Consider the following 23,711-nt stretch of genomic DNA (forward strand, 5'->3'; position numbering starts at 1 on the left):
TTCTAAGCCGCAGGCGGTTTTTTGGATTACAAAAACTGAAAAAAAAAGTGCGGCTTAGATTCGAGTAAATACGGTAAACTGGCAGACCACGTGGCTGCTTTCACAGACTGTCCTGCCCTCTGATGGTGTAGGAAATGCCTGAGACAGGACTGGAGTAGCTGGCAGCATGAGGATATATGGAGTAGGTCTTGCATCTAGGTCTAAAATATGAGCCTGGACAAGTGGTTGGGAACACAGATGGAATAGGGATGGACAAGAATGACGTACAGGTTGTGTGGGTGGGTGGTGGACTTCTACTGTGGGAGGGATAACGTGGATAGTTATCAGAGGGCACAGTGATAGTCGAAAGCCTCGTAGAGAATGTGGTTCAGCTACTCCAGTCCTGGGTGAGACCAAGAGGCCACTTGTTTGTCAATGGTCAGAGGGTGTGTGAGGGCAGTAGATGACTGGGGAGACAAATCACAGGTGATCTATTTCTGGACAAGGCGGGGAGGGTAATTTTGTTCAGTGAAAGCCTCAGTGAGACCCTCAGCATATTTGCAGAGTGACTGCAAACGCTAGCTGTGTGGGTACTGTTTTTAAAATGAACAACAATAAATGTAAGCTGCAGATATTCATGTAGTACTTTACTAGATTCCAGGCTTTCCCTTCTGTAAGAAATTGAATAGCTTTTTAAAATTTGAGGGCATTTTACACAAAAACAAATAATTATAATTTTAATAACATTTTTGTAATGAACTGAACAAAGAGTAAGTCTCCATTTTTGCAAATCGCATTTTGACAGAGTCCTCACTTTGATGTATCCTTACACTCACAATTAACAAAATCTTGAAATGTTAAGTAAATGTGGAAAATGACAACTGATGTTAACAAATCTTACCATATCATCACAATTTCTTATTTATTTATTTATTGGTGCAATAAACCTTATATACATACAATGGATGACAGATGATGGACATATTTTACGTACAATAGCATTAGGCAACTATTCTAGTTTGTCACTCATATAATCCGACAAACCGTAAAACCAAGTCTTTAATAAAAAGGTTCCAGCAGCTTTTTTGAATGTGTTTATATGTTTGGTACTCTTCATAATTTCTGGCAGCTTACTGTAGATTGTTACACCACAGTGATGAGCACTGTCTTGAGATAGATTTGTGCTGGAATAATTTATGTGCATATTTTTCCTTAACCTAGTATGTTGCTCATGCACAACAGTGTTTTGGATAAACAGATTCTCTTTCTTCTTTTTTTTTTTTAAGAGCACAATTTCTATGATATAAATGCAGGGAGGGAGAATATTTAAATCTCAAAAAATAGCTTACAGGAACTTCTATTGTTTGCTTTTTTATTAATCATATTATTCTCTTTCGCTTCCTGAATGTTGTTATGGCAGGAGGAATATTTCCCCCAAAGATAACACCATATCATAACAGTGAATGTATCCAAGAAAAATGCACAGTTTTTACAGTTTCATGCATTGCAATGCTGGATAGTACCTTGATTACATACGTTACTTTAAGGAGTTGGGAGTTTAAGGATGTTATGTGAGAGTTCCATTTTCAATTTTCTTACAGGCAAAGCACAAGAAACTTTGTCACATTGACATTCTGAATTTCGTAGTTGCTCATGTGAATTACTGCCTTTTCACTATATTTATTTTGATGTGGCTGAAAGCATAGAGTAACTGTTTTTGTCAGTTTAATACAAACCTGTTCCTATAGAGCCATTGTCAAACTTTATCTTTGATGACACCTGCAACAGTGATAAGATCTTTACTTCTTTTCGCTTCCATAAGCAGACTGGAATCATCTGCAAATAGAACTGCTTTTGCATTCTTTATACATGAGGGGAGACTATTAATACATGATGGCAGATCAGTAATGTGTACTAGAGAAAGAAATAGTCCTAAGACAGAGCCCTGCGGTACCTCATGTGACACTGGGGGTAGCACTGAAAGGTAGTTCCATGTAGTGTTAGTGTGTCTGTGTTTGACTTCTGTAACCAGAGACTGATTACTTTTATCAGCCACAAATCTGGCACTTCTTGCACATCATAACAATCAAGTTTATTTAAGGGGAGTGGTCTGTGAATACCAAGGGAAACCTTGAAAAAATTGCCAGTTTTCTAAATAGTGTAATTCAAAGAACAAGATTTGTAAGCCAATATAATGCTTACTATCTTTTAAGACATCTTTTGCGAGCATTTTTATGTATGAACCACAGCTTTAGCTCTCACACTTTTTTTAATTTTATTTTTGTTGTTGTAAGTGAAATAAATCATGCTAATTATTTATGCACATCATAGGTACACATTACTCAAAATACAAACAAAGAAGAAGGTTTATGTTTTTCCTGTATATTCTTTACACTATTATCTTTAAAGCAGACTATTGAAGAGATGGTGGTGTCATGAACTGTGGTACAAAAAAGTTTTAAGTAGGATTATCAAAAATTTTGGAAATGAATTCAGCATTTTTATTCAAAAAAGCATTTTATTTTCAGAGTTAAGTCACAAGAGTAGTCTACTTTTTGATTAAGCATGTTTTAAGACAGTATTTCAAAATTTCAGGCCTCTGTCTCTAATAGTTTTTAAAGACAAAGCGTACCAGAACATAATTATAATTTAACTTTTGGGAAATTCAAGTTAAAAGTTAAAACTTGCTTTTTCTGTTAAACTTGCATAGCACTAATACAGCCCAGGTCCACATTCATCTTGTTTCATCTCTTGTTCTTCATCTCTTCTCTTTTTCTCACTACTTATTCTTGCTTCTTTGGTGGCTTCCATCACTAATTTTTCTGCTTCAGAAAGTCTCCTTCGGTCTATGTAGATTACAGCTCTATGCATATTTAGTCTACCAGGCACTCCCATCAGTTCCATAACATTAAGCTTTGACACCGCGCCATCACTGAAACATAGAACAGCATTTACCACACCTATTTTCAAAGTATTTAGTCCTACTAGAAGAGCTTTTGGTATCCATTCCCAAACACATTGTTGAAACAGCAGCAAACTATGACTAAACTCTCTGTATGAATGAAAGATAAGCAACTGTAAAGCTTTCACAGGTTAGCCAACCTAAAGAACTAAAAAGTCATAAAAACGAAACAAATGAGAACAAAACTTTATTTTTAATAGAGCTGACAGTGTGCTGTGGAGACATGGTGGTGCATGTAGCCACTCTAAAATTGTCTGTTTTGGTACTTTCTGTGGTCCTTTTTCTTGTTCAGGAACTTACAGAGAATTTTTTAAGACAAAAATCAATTTTTGACAGACTTTGGAGGGATTTTCACTTGCATTTAAGATGTGGTTGACAAGATAAAAGGTAGCAGTCTCAGTGGATTGTTGTGCTCTGAAATCATGCTGACAATATACAATTCCAACTGAAAAATTTTGTTACTTGAGCAAGAAAGAGTTAATTTATAATCTTTGAAAAGCCAAATAGCAGTGCTACAGGTCTATAATGTGACGTTTTTTTCAAGCAACTCTCTTATGAAGAGGAATGACTTTAGATGATTTTAGCAGATGAGGAAAAAATGCCCTCCGACAGTCAAGAATTGCAAATGGTTAATAATGGTGTGAGAATAAAGTTTGTCAACAGTTTTCTTATTGTCACCAGGGATGTCATCAATTCCTGTTGAACTGCTATTTTTTAAGGAGCTTATAATTTTTCCTAGCTCACCTTGACTAGCAGGACTGAGGGACATGCATTTTTTTGTCAATATTGAGTTTTGCAAGTACCTGGGAATCCTTCAAAACTAATTTACCAACTTTTTCGATCATTAAATCATTTGTGATTGCAGCAAAGAACAGATTGGAACAGACCTGCAACTAAGACTGTTGTTATAGGATAGAGTAATATCCTTGTGAGTTTCCTTCTTCCCAGGAAGTTTCTCACAGCTGTCCACAATAGCTTAGTCTTGTTTACAGAGTCCCTGATATATTGGTTATTTTCTCTTAATTTAGCTTCTTTTACGACTTAGTCCAGAAATAATTTTATTTTTTGACATTCCTTGGAAAGGATTGTTTTTAAAAGTTTAAGAAAGCTCTCTTCCCGTTGCAGGAGACTGATTCCTGCTGCAGCCCAGTTGTTTGGTTTGTTTGTGTTTTTGCACTCGAATTTCTTTTTGAGTAAGGCTTTTTGAAAATACTCAGTTTTATTATGAAATGGGAGTACTTGTCATCTGTATTAGATTTACAAAGATCATTAGCCCTTGGTTGATTTGATAGCAACTGCAGAAAATATTCTATATTTCCTTTGCTGGAAATCCTCTTATATACAATAGGTTCATCCACAGATGAAAGGCAGCTGATGGGCACAGTACGTACTTGTGCCCAATGATCACTACATCCTGTGCTGAGTCTGAGCTGAGTACCTATTTAAACTTATTGAACATGCAAACAAAGTTGACACTCAGCACACTGGCTGATGGGAGCGACTGAAAACGGGAAATACCTTTGCAGCCGCTCCCATCAGCCACCACGTCGAGTGTCAACTTTGTTTTCGTGTACAATACACAGACTCTGTCAGGCCATTCACAAAGTAAGACATTATTTTTTTATATGTCTTCTGTAGACATCTGTGGTTGATGATATGATTTGTCCCCCCCCTCAACACAATCACAATTATCTTCAGTGATGACCACTTTCAACCTTTTCAAATGACCATGTTCAAGCCCAGTTGCTGTGCAGGAGGACCAAATGTTGTCTTCTATAGACATAACTGTTATTGTGTTGGAGAATAAAATAAATAAAAAATTAACTGAAACAATTTTTGATGTCTAGCATAGGCTGTAATGTAAAATTTCATGGCTGGGAATGTTCCAGCCAGTATGCCATGGTCAAATGAATTTCTTGAGGCTTGCTGAGAGCCACTGTGTGCATCAGACCTTTGAAAAAACTACAACTGCCATTCAAGATGTCCTCCACAGATGGGGATGAAATGTTGGGTTTCAACAAGAAATTGATCTGACCACACCATAAGAGCCCAGAATATTTTATTAAGTCTACCATAGGATGTTGAAGATTTTTTGTACAGGCAGACTTTAATCCATTACTGGCCAGTTTTGGCCTTTGACTGTCTTCAAATGCCTGCAATACCAATCAACAGTTAGCTAATACTGGATAACACATTTTATGTACTCCAATGAAAACCAGTTTTATAACAAACTTTTGTGTTTATTAACAATGCTCAGTTTCGATGTTGCAGATAATTTCATAACACTGTTGCCTGCTACAAAATGTCCTTGTATATCACAATCCTTTTCACAAACACAAACTGACAGATGAAAATTATGCTATACCATGAAGTTTCGGGATTGCAATCAGATGATGTTTACTTCTTGCCACAATATTTTAGCTGTTAATCATTCAGCCAACATCAGGCGAGTGTTTGGACTGGAAATTGCTAGTTCACATTGTTATGTCTTCCTTTGCACGCTGTGTGGTTCTTTAGTGGATACAGGAGCAAGGAACAGAGGCTGTTCATGAAGAAAAAATTCATACATTAATTTATTCTACATCTAATAGCAAATAGTACATAATTTTGATGCTAGAGTGACAGCATCAGTTGCTAACAGCAAAATGGTTCAAATGGCTCTGAGCACTATGGGACTAAACATCTGTGGTCATCAGTCCCCTAGAACTTAGAACTACTTAAACCTAACTAACCTAAGGACATCACACACATCCATGCCCGAGGCAGGATTCGAACCTGCGACCGTAGCAGTCGTGCGGTGCTAACAGCAGCTTTCAATGTAGAAATATATACAGACAGGAAAGGATGATAAATCCGTCACTTTTCAATACAATGTCTATTCAGAAGATGTTGAGCCCCGGCCACTACTAAAGTCTGTACATGTTACTCAGCTGACAAACACATAAAATGGGCAAAACGCATGAATGTTGTACATCCACCACTGGAGCTTCTGAGAGGGGATGCTTGCATCTCACTGGCAGTGGTGTAATCATTCGTGGCAACACCCTTGTGTTGTGGTGGAGGCTGTAAGAAAAAAATGCAATGGCATAACTGGCAGCGCGCATATTTGATAGGGTGACCTACTGGGTATAAGTTGATACCGCACACTGCACTTTACACCAAAAATTGGCTCAGAGATACATGCGCAAAGGCAGCTGCTGCACGAGTGACCTCTGTCGAGTTTCATACCCTTTTTGAATACTGCTCCATCTATGGCGCATAGGCACATATGTAATGGTGATATTACATGTGTGATCTCTTGTCACAATGTGGGCTCACAGAAATAAAATTCAGGTGTCAAATTAATAAAGTTAACTGTCATTAGATATGTCATTAATCATAAAATGTTTTCTTGCTGAAGAAATTTACAAAAGAACACCTGGTCCCACACCATCCAGTTGAAAGCTGCCATCACAATTAATCAGATCTTTTATGTAATTGCAGTCTTTCTCGGTGTATTCCAATGATGAATTCTTCTCAGGTTATCAGCTGAGTGGTGATAATGTCTTGTCACAATGTTTCAACGAGTTTCGTACCCATCTGGCAAAGATGATGGGTACGAAACTCATTTAAATGTTGCAACAAGATGAAGCCACCTATCAGCTGATAACCTGCGAATTCATCAATTGGATCTTTAGTCAAACATACTTTCATGACTCCATAATAACTGAATCCCAGCAAGGTCCTGTCAAAACCAAAATTTCTGTGTGAGGTGTATGTGATGCAACCTGTACTGTGCTCCAGGACAATTTATTGTCATTGCATACACACTGCCAATTTTGGGACACATGTTCAGAGGACCTTTTTCTTTCAGTGAACACTTATTTATTAATATTACTTTTAAACACCCATGGAACAGTTTCCCACCTCAAGTTCTCAAAGTATGTGGCAGCATGTTGAACCATATTTGCCCATTTATGTGAGGACTATTCTCAGTCACTAATAGTTTTCACCTCTGCTTGACGTAGTTAGCCTCATTTTTGGTGTCATAATTATTTGTATCACTGTGCTTGCTTACTTTGCTTCTACTATTCACACAAAATGTGAAACATTTATACAAATACAAGGAATACATTGTTAAATATTTGCATCGGACAAAGGATTCACAAGACGACTCTAGTCAATGCATTACCCTAACTGCTTGTTCCTGTAATATCAATACTCTATTCAGTTGTAGATCTGCCGCTTAGGCCCAAAGCTCGATACCATAATAAAGAAATGGATAAATTATTCCGTAGTACATGATTTTTAAGTTCTGCCTTGGAGCAAATTTTGACAACTGGCTTACCAGATACAAATAATACAGCTAAAGCCACAGTGTAACTGTAAATTCCTAGTAACTGAAAGTCTGACTGCTTTTCCTCAATCGCCTCTCTGAAACTGTTATTATTCTAAATACTTTCTTTCACTGTGAGTCACATATGCAGCAAAATAACAATTCTCTTTATGTACATAGGAGTGACTAATTTTACAACTTACCTGACTAGGAATAGAATGAATATGAAGAATTCCCCACATTCCAACATTGCTATTAGATTAGATTAGAGATTAGGTTAGTACTTGTTCCATAGGTCATGAATACGACACTTTGTAATAATGTCGAATGGGTCAGGTTAATAAAAGGTGTCTATACAAGATATATTACATGACACACAATTTTTTGTTGGGGGTTGGGAAATTACCCACTTACTATATCCAAAAATTCATCTAATGAGTAGAAGGAGTTGCCATTAAGAAATTCTTTTAATTTCCTTTTAAATGCTATATGGCTATCTGTCAGACTTTTGTGCTATTAGGTAAGTGACCAAAGACTTTTGTGGCAGAATAATTTACCCCCTTCTGAGCCAAAGTTAGATTTAACCTTGAGTAGTGAAGATCATCCTTTCTCCTAGTGTTGTAGGCATGTACACTGCTATTACTTTGGAATTCGTTTGGATTGTTAATAACAAATTTCATAAGTGAATATATATATTGTGTGGTTACAGTGAAGATTTCTAGCTCTTTAAATAAGTGTCTGCAGGATGATCTTGGATGAGGTCCAGCAATTATTCTGATTACACGCTTTTGTGCAATGAACACTCTTACTCAATGAGGAGTTACCCCAGAATATGATGCCATACGAAAGCAGAGAATGAAAATAGGTGTGGTAAGCTAATTTACTCAGATGTACATTGCCAAAATTTGCAATAACCCTAATAGCATAAAGTAGCTGAACTCAAACGTTTCAGCAGATCCTCAGTGTGTTTTTTTCCAGTTGAACCTCACACAATGCATGCACCTAAAAATTTTGAATATTCTACCTTAGCTACCGATTTCTGATCGAAGTCTATATTTATTAATAGTGTCATTCCATTTACTGTGTGGAACTGTATATATTGTGTTTTGTCAAAGTTTAATGAGAGCCCATTTGCAGAGAACCACTTAATGATTTTCTAAAAAACATCGTTTACAATTTCACCAGTTAATTCTTGTCTGTTGGGTGCGATAGTTATACTTGTATCATCGGCATATCACTTATCAGCATTATCACTTGATATAATTATAAGGCCCCGACAAAATAAAATAAAATAGAATACCTTATGGACAGATTGCCACAGTTTGATAGGGTTTTTGGAGTTTGCAGTTAAAAAAACATGCTACAACATATTTCCAGTATACCGTCAAACCTCATACCACAAAAACTAGTACATGTCTAGGAAATTGCAGCTCTGGGGAAGTACTGAATTCTTTATTTAGAAGATCTACATTTCTCTTCAAACCCTTTTAAATATTCCACAAATGGCCTGCTTGCCATTTCACCTCGTGAAAGTCTGCACAGGCTTCCTTGCACATCTTCATAGGGAAGTTTCACACATAACAACTCTATAAAGCCATACTGAATGCCCCAGTGCAAACTTGAAGAAATCAGTGTTCTTCTTTGGTGTTTTTGTGGATAACAGGAGGTAATCTTTACTTCTCAACAAATTGTAGCCTTTTGGAGGAAAAGTGTTTATTTCCCATTATGCCATACTAGATGAGTTTTCCTGGTTTCCTCAAGTAGCTAAGGCAAATGGTAGGTTGGTTCCTTTGATCAGGGCATGGCCACCTTTTGACTCTGCCTTCACCTAATCCTAAACAGCTTTGTTAATTTTTATATATGTTTATATTATTTCTGTATCATATCCAGCATGTTGAATACTGTTGTGCTGAATGGTCTATGGACAAATAAACATATAAATACATAAATAAATACAACAAGTACTGCCAACAGCACATTTCACCTTTAGGACAAATCTTATAGTTTCATTTGACCATTTGTGGGAATTTGATGCAGAGACTTTCCGTTAACATTAGATGTGGATGAAGAAACGATTTTAGCTTCCTCTCACAGGTAGTGTTCTCATCTGCCTTCCTCCTTATCTACGCGAAGAAATAAGAATGCTTTGTGTCACATTTTATGCTATATTTACTATAACACAGATCTGACCTGTGAATTTTCTGAATAACAATTAAGTGACATTCTGTGAATACTTACTTCTACTTTAAGCTTTTTGTAACCGCAAGTTTACAATAACATCTTCAGTTCTATTGAATGTCTTATTTTGCATTTAGTATGTTTCATCAGTAGCTCTCCAGTGGCTGTAAAAATGTAGCAAAAGGACCTTATTATTTAATGAATTGAAACATTCAAATGGAAGTTACATCTGAAGCATTTTTCAGTAACCATTTTAATAACATTTCATAGCCAATAAAATATCTGTGTATCAGTTCACCTCAAAATTAAAGTAACATGACAGTTCAATAACCGAGTTGCACACAGCTATAAAACTAATGCTGTAGTTTGCATACTTTTGCAACAAAATTGCACTGACAGATCTAAGGCTTACATCATAGTAAAGGCCTACTTGTTGAAATGATAAACTTGTAGTCTTTTGAATATAACAAATGTTTTATTGCCAACATTACTCAGAGACAAATTCTTAATACCCATGTTGTTGACAGAATGCTTGTGAAGACAGTTGTGATAATCAAGAGATTGTAACTGATACATCTTCTAAACAGGAACCATGTTCACAAATTACAATATAGCAAGTCCACATGATGTTGCAAAAACGGAAGCAGATAACTGCTTAGCAGAAGTAAAGAAATTTTTCTAGGAGTAATAAACACCACAATACAATCGTTGCGACAATACCACATAGTGAGACCTCAACTTTTCCCGGGGAATCAAATGTTCAAATAACTTACGGGTTTGCTGCCGGGTGACGTCATCGAACACCACCGATATTTCAACAGGAGCACACCCAGCCATTCTCAAGGCACAAATGCAAGGAAGAAAAAATGTGAAACAAGGAAGACACCACACACAGAACAAGTGTCAACACAACCAAAGATAACCAACATCAGAAATATCAATAGTTACTATTAATCAACAGGTGAGATAGCACTAATTCTGCCCTCTGTTTTTTGATGAGAGACAGAGCCAGATACCAAGCAGCATTTACACAAAATCCACCATCTCTGCTGTTAATAAGGTTGCTTGATAGTCTGATTTCAACAGCTTCCTTAATAACACTATCCCAATAGCTGGACGTGCAAGCCAGAATCTCCGTGTTGTTGTATTCCATAGGATGACCGGTGTCAAGGCAATAGCGGATTTGCTCAGCTGTTTTAAGCGTGTGTGACGCTTATGTTCAATACACCGGTCTTCCACAGTCCTGATTGTCTGACCAATATATGACATGCCACAACTGCAAGGAATACAATAGACCCCAGCCTTACGCAAACCAAGATCATCTTTTACGGACGCCAACAGGGCCTTAATCTTAGAAGGTTTCACATCATACTTCTGCAAAATAGGGCCAACAGGATTGGATTTTTCACTCCGCAGCGGAGTGCCAGGAAGTTTCATATCAGCACAATCTGCTGCAGAGTGAAAAATCTCATTCTGGAAACATCCCCCAGGCAATGGCTAAGCCATGTCTCTGCAATATCCTTCCTTTCAAGAGTGCAGTTCTGCAAGGTTCGCAGGAGAGCTTCTGTAAAGTTTGGAAGGTAGGAGACGAGGTACTGGCAGAAGTAAAGCTGTGAGGATGGGGCGTGAGTCATGCTTGGGTAGCTCAGTTGGTATAGCACTTGCCCGTGAAAGGCAAAGGTCCCGAGTTCGAGTCTCTGTCCGGCACACAGTTTTAATCTTGCAGGAAGTTTCAGATATGTTCTTTGTTAGGAAAATGTAGCTTTCTTGATATAGGCAAATTGGAAAGATGCCAGCATACCAGGCATGGAATGCATCTGAATTATGAAGGAAAAAACTTTATTTGTAAGATGATAAATGAAATCATTGCAAGCAGAGAGAAGGCAAACAGTGTAATTCCATCTAAAGGACTGACATCAACATTGGCAGAAACAGTACAAGAAGCAGCTAAAGAATCTAATAAATCAAACAGGACACCTTCTTCACTTACCCCCTCCTATGCGGAAGTGGTTTCTGTGTACAAATATGATGAAGAGGCATCATCAAGGGGGGCAATGGAAAGAATACCATAAAACAAACCAGATAGGACAGCAAAAGCAAAGTTTCCTACAATTACTGCAGCAACAGCAATGACTCCAACAGCTCCATCATCGAGAAACGGAACAACAACAGCACTGGCACCCAGAGCATCAGCCACAATAAAGTGAGCCCAAGGCGGCCTACCACAAAGGAGGAGGATTTTTGCTATCCCCCCTAAAAAAAGATCAGACTTAACAACTTCAGTTGAAGTTCTGACATACAGCAGTGCTATAAATAAATCCAAACATTCAGCTGTAATTGACAAAAGATGCCAGAATTTTATCATGGAAATGCACTGATTGGTGTGAAACATGACTCTGCCCCAAAAATCTATTTTTCGTAATGTACAGGGATTCAAGAGTAAGTTGGATGAGCTAGAACTTTTATCGAGTATCAACAGTGAGGTGTCAGATGCCCAAATATTGTGTATTACTGAATACTACATGAAGTTGCTCAAAATAGACCCAGTTGTGGTACCACAATTCAAACTAGTGCATCACTTCTCAAGTAAAGTCTTCAGAGCTGGAGGAAGCTGCATATTTGTAAAAAAACAGTGTTGCAGCTTCACACCTGGGTATAGAAAAATATGTAGAATTTTCAGGTGTTGAAAATCAAAGATATCAGTTTGTAGATCTCCTTAAGGCAGCTTGTGCTCCTTTTATAGAAATTTGACATCATTATTAGAAAAAGTGATAAAAAAGAAACTGTCAAGGGTCTAATCTGTGGTGATTTTAATATTAATTTCCTTACAGAAGGTGATGATCAGTAATTTTAAACATTTCATGAACTGTTACAACCTTGGTATGAAGTGTAGATCCCCAACCAGGGTAACAAACCAAAGTGTACGTGCTCTTGACAAAGTAGTCAGCAACACAGATAGTTTGTTAGATTTGTAAATCCAGGATGTTCTGACCTTGATGCACTGATCTTACAACCAGTCGTTCTGGGAAGTGAACCTCAACCCAACAAAATGATACTACAAAGCAGAAATTTTTTGTACCATACACAGAGAGAACACAGAAATTGTATACCACTCTCAAACAGAAGATGAAAAATTTGAAACCTTTTTAAACATTTTCTGTTACTATTTCAATTGTCATTTCCCTTCAAAAACAGAAACATATTTGTAACAACAAAGTATCCTCCAACTGGATTACAACACAGGTGTTATAACCTCAGCAATAGTGAAGAGAGAGCTTTTCTCCTTCAGAAAAGACGGTACTTGGCAAAAGTGAACAATTTAAGTAGTACTTCACTGCATACAAAAGAATATTTAGAAATGTGGCGAATGTTACAAAAAAAAAAAACTACACAATGACACCTTTCTGAAGTCTTCATATAAAAAAAGCAAATCCATGCAGCAAATAATTCACACAAGGATGGGTAGGAATAGGAATAGGAACAGTGTTCTTAACTTTAAACTTAGAGCAAATGCAACAATGATAAGTGACCAAGACAAAGTAGCTCAGGAATTTAACTAATACTATATTGAAACTGTAGAAATAGTAACAGAATATCTAAAAAGTAATTGCTCCTCTCAAATAGTTCTTCGTACCTTTGACCACACAATATTTTTATCACCAACATTGGGACCACAGATAGAAATGATAACTCAGCAAAATAGTAAAATAAAGAAAAAAATACCAGCAGGAGAAGACATGATCCCTTGCTTCCTTCTCCACCACTGCAGCAATCTTATTAGTAAGCCACTGTCTCATGTAATAAATGCTTCATTTTCAGATGCAGTATTACCAAGAAAACCTAAAACAGCAAAAGTCATACCCATACATAAAAAGGGATATAAAGAAGATCCTAGCTACTACTGTTCGGTTGCAGTGCTGTGTATATTCAGCAAAATATTTGAATTGCAATGGTTGCCAGACTAAAATCATTTATTAGAAAAAACAACAGGCTTTTCTCCGCTCAGTATGATTTCCAAGAAAATAAAACCACTACTGATGCAATATATGAATTTCTTGATGCTACTCTACATCTTGCTGACAAGAAATGCCCAGCTATAGTTGTCTTTCATGACCTCACAAATGCTTTTAACATGATAAATCACAATATACTTTTTCATAAGATGGATTCTTATGGGATAAGGGGAACTACACACGGCTGGCTCAGAAGCTATGTGAAAGACCGAGCACAGTATGCTGCTATACATAAATTCATTCAATCAGGAATCCTCAATGGGGTGCACTCATCTACAAAAGTGGTGTGCCACAGTACTCTGTTCTAAGTCCCTTGTTATTTCTACTTTATATAAATGACCTCCTTTCCACCCTATCCACTAGCGAGACATTTCTCTTTGCTGATGATACTAATTTCCTTATATCAAATACAGATGAATATCTTCAGTCAGCAGTTAATAGAAATACAAACCAACTAGACTCGTGGCTTGCATAAAATAGACTACTCCTAAATCCAAAAAAGACAGAATGTCTAACTGTCCGTAGCATTCAGAACAAAGCTCCCCAAGTTCCAACAGTAACACTAAGTGGCAGCAATCTAGAATTTGTCAGTGAAACAAAATTCTTTGAGACTGACATCACTGATACATTCACATGGAAAAGCCACATTAATATGATTAGTTTCAGGCTAAACAGTTTGTTTTATGCTCCACTCAGTGAGGGATGAACAAACTGCCAACACATCGACATGTGTGTATTGTGCTCTTTTCCATTCCGTACTATGCTATGGAATTATTGTTTGGGGTCATAGTATCAAAGCAAGGAAATTATTTGTAATTGAAAAAACAGCACAAAGCAATCAGAATAATTCTGTACAAAAAGTGAAGATAAACATGCAAAACACTGTTTAAAAAATGAAATGTAAGCCTACTGCCTCCCCCTAGCCAATATATATTGAACTTGCTCTGTTTTATTGAATACAACATCAACAGATTGCATAGGAATCTGGACAGACACCATCATGACACAAGGTCAAAAAACAAAAATGCTTCAAACTAGTTCCTCATTTACTGAACTGTAGCCTATAGCAATAGTGTTAAGTGTATAGGAACCAAACTCCATAACCATCTCTCGAAAGAAGTTGAAAGTATTCAAAAATCAACAAAATTAAAAAAAAAATAAAAAATCTTAAGAGCACCCCTAACAAAGCATTCCTTTTACGGCATACAATTCTTTCTTGAACGTGATCTATCACAAATTATATATATTTATTACGTTTCAGAATCAGACTGTTTCATTAAAAATAACATATTGTCCAGTAAAGATATTTTGCTGTATTGATTATGACCAGCATTATTATTTGAACTTATTCTGGTATTATTATGAATAAATATGCAATATACCTTCAGCCAGGTGAACACTATTGGAAAAAGTGCTATGTCTATGTATGTTCACATATAGGCCTAAATAGCTTTGTCTTGTCCCTTATCATATTGAATGATTGAGTGGATCAATAAATATACAAATACTTAGCGTTCAGAATTTCAATCTAAGCTCGCTTCGCTAGTCATTAATGTGGTACTTATCCTGTCAAAAACTAACCACGCCTTACGCTACTGGTGTGACTAATAAAAGATCGCAACAGTTAATAGTTTACACACAACATCATACATCTGAATGATCACCTTATTTTTCTATCCTGAACATAAAAACAGAAAAATATAAATAAATAGCTCACCTTCGTTACTGCCTGCTTCGGTCCTTGCTATTTGGTTATTTCCCATTAGAAGTGCACGTATTTGGAACGTTGACTTTCGAAGAAATTGCACTACACTTTATAACAGCTTCCTTCCATCAGCTTTGTTCATCTCGTATTGTGAACAAAGTGAAGTTTCAACAAATCATATGAAGCTATAACGTACAGAAAAATACGGGTATCGTAGCTGTAATTACGAGTACATTACCCGATTAATTACTTACCCCAAACACTTGAAATGTACAGCTGGTTACCAGCTGTCATTCCCACAGTTTTGTGAACCTGTTGCCCTCCCAATCTACGGTGCCTGCTCTCTCTCTCTCTCTCTCTCTCTCTCTCTCTCTCTCTCTCTCTCCGAATTGCTAATACAATCCGGTGCACCAATGCACCTCATTTCAAAGTTTTCGACGCCAGAAATTCACTCTCACCGGCGATAAATATAAACAAACACTACCTCTTGCAACAAGACCCAAAATAAATACTCAGTACTGTCGTATAATATCATGATCACGCCGGCGTGGCCTCACCCATCATTGATTTTCAAATGCATGAGATGATACTGGCTGAAGCCCTGGGAGAAGTAGAGAGCGTTCTATACAGTGCCTCTAGTGAGGAGGTGGTACAGCTGCCATCTGTCGGTGCACGAGTGTGCTAATTGTATGGTCCGCCGTATGGGAGCACCAACCACGAGAAGTTGATTTTATTTCCAATTACAAGTTTAGCACGAAAAATTTGGAAGTAACAACTATTTCCATAGGTACACCAACCAATAATTTTTAATTTGCCAAAAAAAACTGCATATGTGTTCCTGGGTTTAAACTTTTTATCACAAGATTATTTCCTACCCAATATCGTATGTGGTAACATACTTTATATATTGCGCAGCTGAGATCGTCACTACCATGCATGATGCATGCTTCCTATGCACCACTTGCACTCCCAACACAAATGCACTACCCTTGAATGATGCAATGGAATGCATAATCAAAAGTATCAAAGTCAATTACAAAACAATTTTTTGAGGGTGCGATCACTCACGAGTGATAAGCCCCGCAAGACTGATAATAGGCAAGGGACAACAATCGCTTGCCCCCAAACTGGGATCAGTCCTGTTCGTCAGTCCGCTTGATGCGTGGCGCTTAGAAAGGCAAGATTACAAATACTGTGAACAGCTTCAAGTAAATACAGAAAAATAGATGCATGTCGGTTTATCTTCAGTAATTGTCATTCTGGATACATGTGAAAAAAAAAATCTGAATTAGGAGCAGTGGGAAAACTCACACCACATTTGCAAACCACCTGCAGAATCACTCAGCGCCGGATTAGCTACATAGTTAGAATTAGCAAACACTGCAGGGCGTAAAAAAAATAATAATAATAATTCAAATCAAAGATGAATGATACCCTCGTACCGTCCAATGGAATGACGGTGGTGTCCAAATCGACAGTGAGAAGTAACAATTCCAGATCATCTCTAACAATGAGCGCTGGCCAGACAACACATTATGTGTCGTAAGTTTACTACACTGCAAAACTTGTAGGGGAATTCCCTAATGTTGATCGAGCAGGTCGTAATAATCCTTTCCATTAGAATAGGGTTATATTTATTACCAATAAGAAAATAATTAATGGATACCGTATTTATTTTTGTAAGTCTATTATCACAGTCGTTCATTCTTTCTATAATCAATTTACTTTTCTTATAGTACTTTTGATACGAACTGTCTAGAATGAAGCTTGTTTTCTTATTGGTGAACTGTTGTATAACGTGTTCTTGTTTAGCGGTTCCTGCGTTTCTAGTGACTGGGTAATTTGCAGACAGGAAAACGAGCAGTACTGAAGAATAAGGTAAACATATTTGTTTCATTGGTATAAACTACCAAGTTAAAAGAAACAAAGTACGTTATATGTGCAACGATATTACAATGTAGATATCAGTTATCGGTGTTTGATATGATAATAAAATGTTATCGCTATTGTCATTTGCTTCTGAGTACAGTAGAGATTTATGTGCCACAAAATGGTTCAAATGGCTCTGAGCACTATGGGACTTGACTTCTGAGGTCATCAGTCCCCTAGAACTTAGAACTACTTAAACTTAACTAACCGAAGGACATCACACACATCCATGCCCGAGGCAGGGTTCGAACCTGCGACGGTAGCGCTCGCGCGGTTCCAGACTGTAGCGCCTAGAACCGCTCGGCCACCCCGGTCGGCTTATGTGCCACAGAGACACCATGGATGCCACTGAACTTTTGAAAGCAGTGGTGTTATGACAGGGTGCCAGTTTCTCGCTGTGCAGCCATGGTGGAGCCCCGTGTGTGAGAATGTGTCGAAAATAAGTTCTCGTAAGGCACGAAATCTCTAAAAATGAGTTTACCATGCAGCTCCGTAGCATAATGATTAAGGCTCTAGGCTCGAAAACTGTAGGTCGTGTTGTATTTTTTTAAATAATACTATCAGTCTTTATTTTCGGTTACTTTGGTTTTAAATGTAATTATTTCCTTATAGTTAACTTATGATATGTGAATACACTGTTTGAATCATTGCATTAATTTTATCATTCTGCACAAATTTTGTCCCATAGTTCTAGAGTTCTTTCCACAAAATTTCAATAGTTCTGCAGAATGTAACGAAGAAAACAACAGTACTCGAAAAAATTTTCGTATCGAAAACATTCTTTGTCAATTTCCGCATAATGTAAATAAGTACAAGAGTTCTGAGCACAGTTCTGAACAGAGCTCCAAGAGTTATATCGAAAATCCAAGTAACATTTTTTTGTGCAGCTAATAGTTTACGAGGTAATTGCAATTTAAGGAGAAAATATTTTCACTTACTGTGAAGTTGGCACCATTTTTTTCAGAAATATATATTTTTTCAGTGTTCTTGATAGAAATGCCATAGTTCTAGAGTTCTTTGTACAAGATTGGAATAGTTCTGCAGAATTTAGCGAAGAAAACAACAATACTCGAAAAAATTTTCGTATCGAAAACATTCTTTGTCAATTTTCGCAAAAAGTAAATTCGTACAACAGTTCTGAACAGAACACCAAGAGCTCTATCGAAAATCCTAATAACAGCTTTTTGTGGCGATAATAGTTTACACGGTAACTGCTTTGATGTTAGACCCACTGTCTCAACAGAAAAACGTAAATTCGTACAACAATTTTGATGAACAGTTCTGGATAACACCCCAAGACTTCTATCGATAATCATAATAACATTTTTTGTGGTTATAATAGTTTGTAAGATAATTAATTAATTGTGGGGCTCACTTACTCTACAAAAAAATTACGTCTATTCGTACATTCTGATGACAGCTCTGGATAGCATTGTAAGAGTTCTATCGAAAATACTAGTAACATATTCTGTGCAGGTAATTGTTTACGTTGTAAGTGCATTTAATAATGAATGCTTATGAGCGTTTCCCGTGAAGTTTGCACCGCTTTTACGAGAAATATACATGTTTTTCATAGTTCTTGATATGTATGCAATAGTTCTAGATTTCCCTGCTCAAAACACGAATAGTTCTCCAGAATTTCGCGAAGAAAACAATAACTCGTCAAAATTTTGGTACAGTAAAAAATTATTTGTCAGTCTGGAAAAAATAAATTTGTATAATAGTTCTGTTGGCAGTTCTGGATAGCACCCGAAGAAATGTATTGAAAATGATAAGAACATTTTTGTGGTGATAATAGTTTATACGACAATTGATTTAATGTAATATTCACTTTCTCTACGAAAACAAAATTCGTAGAATAGTTCTGATGACAGTTCTGAATAGCACCCACAGAGTTCTACCAAAAACTATAATAACATTATTTGTGACGATGATATTATATGAGATAATTAATGTGGACTCACTTTTGTCATGTAAACGTAATAAAATCGTACAAAAGGTCTGATGGCATTTCTTAATAGGACCCTAAGAGTTTTACCGAAAACTGTAGTAACATTTTTTGTGGGGATAACAGTTAATGAGATAATATCATTTACGAGAGACCCACTTGGTCTACATTGTAATAAATTGGCACAACCCTTTTGCTGACAGTTCTGGATAGCACCGAAAGAGTTCTTTTAAAAAAACCTCATAACAGTTTTATGGTGCCAGTAGATTATGAAATAGATGGTGTGTTCACTCTGCAGTGGGTGTGCGCCGATGTGAAAATGGCAGATAAAAACTGTGTGCCGGACCAGGTCTCTAACCCCAGGCTGTGACGAAGGAATATCGTCACAATATCCTTTCTTCCAGGAGTGCTACTTCTGCAATTTTCGTAGGACAACTTCTGCGAAATTGGGAACACAGGAGGTGAGGTACTGCTGGAAGTACAGCTATGAGGACGGATCGTAAATTCTCACTTTTATTTTGGAATTATGTGAGACATAAACAACGTTACATTGTGCAGTGCAGTACACAAGAAGCTCTTTCATCCAGACTAGGTGGGACCGGAAAAAATCCAGATAACCGAAAATCCGGATATATATTCTACTAAATACAAAAAGTCTAAATGTTCAGCACTGTACAAATGCCGGTACACCTTCTTAAGCCTGACTGTAGTAACTGTAGGTGGAAGCGTGGGATGTGCACGCTTAGATGATTCAAAGAGAGAAGGCTCGTCAGTGCTAAACAAACAGATTCCTGAGAGAGCAGATACATTCACACGCGCCGCTAACCAGATGGCGTCACACCTGTCGAGAAGCGCACCAGGGGTACAATGAGCTGTGGTGGAGTGCTGTTGGCGAGGTTACTATGCAACTTACTTGATGGGCACCAATACACCGTTATATTAATGTACAATACTTGAGAAACAATGTCATTCACACACTCTGAGATCCTTAATCACTCAGTACTAGACTAAATTACAGGCCTAGTGATAAGCAGCCTATGTACCTCACCGACTACATACCTTCGTGTTATAAGAAAATAAAAGAAAAATACCAAGGGACACAAAATATGAATCCGGATAAACCGGAAATACGGATTAGTGAGGACCAAATAAACGAGGTTCTTGTTTACAAATTTCGAACTCCTTATTAACGTTAATACTGTATCTCCTCAACATAATAACACCTCTATCAGTCATGTACTGAATTAGGATTTAAACATAGTACTTAGTTCGTCTGTACAATATATTCATTTAAATATACTTACATTTCTATACATTGTAAAGACTTTTGACTCTCGCTGTAGCGTAACTCATCAAACTTCCACACTTCCTTTCTAACTACAACAAATGTTTGCAACAATATTAACGATAACAATTTCAAATTTATTCGTTACACACAGCACATGTTTTTATGTATCCTAGCGTCTAGTGATGATGCCATCTAACTTTCATCCATAAGGGACCTGGGCATATTTTTGGCTGTTAGTGGGTCCTGGATGTCATGAGAGCTCAAAACAATTACTGTTTTACGTAATAAAATTCTTCTGGATTCTAAAATATACACTTCATGTACAGTACCTCGTCATTCTCGTGCTTAAATGTCATTTTGTTTAATTTGGGCGCCGCAGTTTCTGTAGAACCTCGTTCATGTAATATCTTTGAAGAACCTGTGATTGTCGTACGTGCAGGAAAAATGTTTACATGGCATTAAACAAAATCAGAATGCGTTTCAACAGTTGCAATATGTTTTAATGGTGGAGTAAAAATGGTTCAAATGGCTCTGAGCACTATGGGACTTAACTTCTGAGGCCATCAGTCCCCTAGAACTTAGAACTGCTTAAACCTAACTAACCTAAAGACATCACACTCATCCATGCCCGAGGCAGGATTCGATCCTGCGGTCGGAACGGTCGCGCGGTTCCAGACTGTAGCGCCTACAACCGCTCGGCCAATCCGGCCTGCCTGATGGAGTAAAGATTAAAAGCAATGAGCAGAACAGGCATCAAGACTAGGAACAACATGGCAATTGTGCTGGTATGGGCGGACAGGCAACATGTCACATAAACTGAAAAAGCTGCTGAAAGCATGAGAAAGGAGGCCAGAATAACAAAGAAAGGAAGTAAAACTAAAGAAAATGAAAAGAACACGAAAGGTATCAACAAGATTATGGAGCAGGAATGGTTTGCAATGTCGTCATTGCGAAGAAAATGACATACAAATCTTTAGTTTCAATTTTCTGTAATCAACGTGTATGCATACAGAGATACAGTTACCGGTATCTCTTCCACTATTAAAACTACATAAACAAAGCTATGGATCAATAATAATATAGTGCTTGCCTACATACTGATCCACATTATTCAATAATGGATTAAATATTTTAATCTGCAGTATGTCATATTATTTTCTTAAATTATTAGGAGAAAAAGTTGACTCTTAAAACACATTTTTTTAAATAATCAAAACATGAAACTGATAAATATTACTGGTTTGCTGTTTCAACAAGGTAATAATTCAAAGAATAAAATTTGTTTTTATCTTTTATTTGGAATAACGTGTAAGTACATTGAACCTAAAATAACAATTGCGTATAATTCAGTATGTAAGAAAGACATCAATATTCACTGCACAATGTATTCCACAGATTTACAATTTTTTTCACCTCACAATATACCAATTCTTTGATAAAAGTTTCATTACTGAATGTATTGACAGTCTTGCATTATTAAATTTCAAAGTACCAGTAAAAACTACAGGCCATGATGTACAGGTCCCGTTAACAGCTCTTCTTCAGGATACACTAAAACCCAGAAGGAAATACATATGTAGGGAATTCAGTAATAAATAAGCATAGAATTTATGAGGTGTGAAACAACTAAGAAAAAAAGTATATACGTGAAATTTAGGGCATAAAATGCTCTTATTCTAGTAACTAAAACAGGAGGGCTGTGGTTCCAGAAACAAATATACTAAGAATCAACATAAGAGCTGTATTTGTCATATTTAGATATCAACTTTTAGCAATTGCTTACCTTATAAAGCAAAGTTCCTATGTAGGAACTACTTGTTTCGTCTCGTCGGTCTTGTAGCTGCCATTTGGAAATTTTCCTGTCTTGACATACATGAACAGATGTGGAGAAATTATTGCTTCTTTTGAAACTCTCTCTACATCTTTATACAGGTCATCATACTGCTTCCAGTAGGTTCCATCAAAGACATATGCCGTGTAGTGTTTGATGGAGCTATTATAACGAATGTCACCAACGAGAATGTACTCTTGATTGTTGACTACGAATTCTTTCTTGATCGTTTGCAACACACATTTCTTCGTTTGATTCGGAGGAAACTGATCTTCAGTTAGTGGACAAGTTGTTATACTAGTATCCATCATCAAATAGCATCCGAATTTCTTTTCTTCGACTGCTTCTCCTTTACATTTCTTGCATTTTATGATAGTCTTTAGACCTCCATTTGTTGCATCTACAGCCTCTTGCATGAAGTTATAACCAAGTCTGAAAAGCACATACATATCAAAGGAAATATAATGTAGCTTCACATAGCGTGAATTTAGGCACGTCAGACACGATATCTTTTTGTTACAAATCGGGATATCTCGTATAATTCCCCCTACATTCGACTCTACATTCAGAGACAATATACTTCGAGAGATTACTCCTTTTTTAGGAACGGCATCACATATAAAATATCAAATCTCTGCTTAAAATGCTGGGAGTTTATAATTTTTTTGTCCAAAACATCCAAAGCCAGATCCAAAAATGGATGGCTCACTATTTGAATGGTACTTTTGAATTCATCACTGAGTGATACTGCTCGCATGAATAAGGTCATCAAAGAACCGAAACCGCACGTTCCCTTCAAGTTGTAGGTAGCAGATTTGAATTTGCTTGAGGACCCCTTTGGGAAAAGAGGCAAATAAATGTCTATGAATTTCTTAGTCGAATTCCAGTTTGGGCAATCATCTAAGTAGTGTTTCTTGCTCTTAGTTTGCATGCTCGATGTGACAATGATTTCATTTTGAAGCTTTTTCAGAATTGCACCATCCTCCATTTTATTGTTACAGGTATCTCGGTTTTCTTCTGTTTTCGAACTACAGGCTGAAATTTCAGTGACATCCCTGGTGAAGACTGATTCTCGAAAGTCTTTTGTGGTATGAAATATCTCTTAAAAGTCCAAATTCGGCATTAAATTATTATCTGAGGAGCGCTTAAAACACACACAATCACTCTTGACTGAGAGACTGTTGTTCTACGCATTCATAACAAGTGAGCTCGAAGTAGGAGAAAATCTGTATTCAAAACTATTAAAAATTTTGTTTAACTCTGTCTCATTGCCATCTTCGTGTTGGGTCTCACTTCGTAAGGTATTGTTCAGTGTGCTCTCAGAATTATCGAGTATATGATTGCTTTTGGGGTTTGTTATCTTCAGCTACTTATTTTTTCCTCTCCAGTTTTCTTCTTCATGGTAAGGCAATGATGCTTCAGTTGGTTTGTGCTTCACAGCTTGCTTTGAATCTTGTTTCTCCATCATAAGTGGCGCTAACAGTTTTGTTTCCTCACGCAGCCACTTCAAATCTTGAAAAATGAATTTGTCTAGTCGCAAAGGGAGCTTGTCAAAGCCCATTG

At 37.0% G+C, this 23,711-nt stretch overlaps 1 long non-coding RNA gene across 1 annotated transcript; it reads right to left on the bottom strand.

Moving 5' to 3' along the window:
* Nucleotides 1–2,497: 2,497 nt before the first annotated feature.
* Nucleotides 2,498–15,760, bottom strand: LOC124717076. Its single transcript, XR_007005706.1, has 3 exons — nucleotides 15,165–15,760; nucleotides 9,495–9,598; nucleotides 2,498–2,911 (listed from the first exon to the last, which is right to left on the bottom strand). It is a non-coding gene; the product is annotated as an uncharacterized LOC124717076 (long non-coding RNA).
* Between the last annotated feature and the right edge of the window lie 7,951 nt (nucleotides 15,761–23,711).

The sequence above is a fragment of the Schistocerca piceifrons genome, chromosome 9 (assembly GCF_021461385.2).
Source record: "Schistocerca piceifrons isolate TAMUIC-IGC-003096 chromosome 9, iqSchPice1.1, whole genome shotgun sequence".
In the NCBI taxonomy this organism is placed as follows: Eukaryota; Metazoa; Arthropoda; class Insecta; order Orthoptera; family Acrididae; genus Schistocerca; species Schistocerca piceifrons.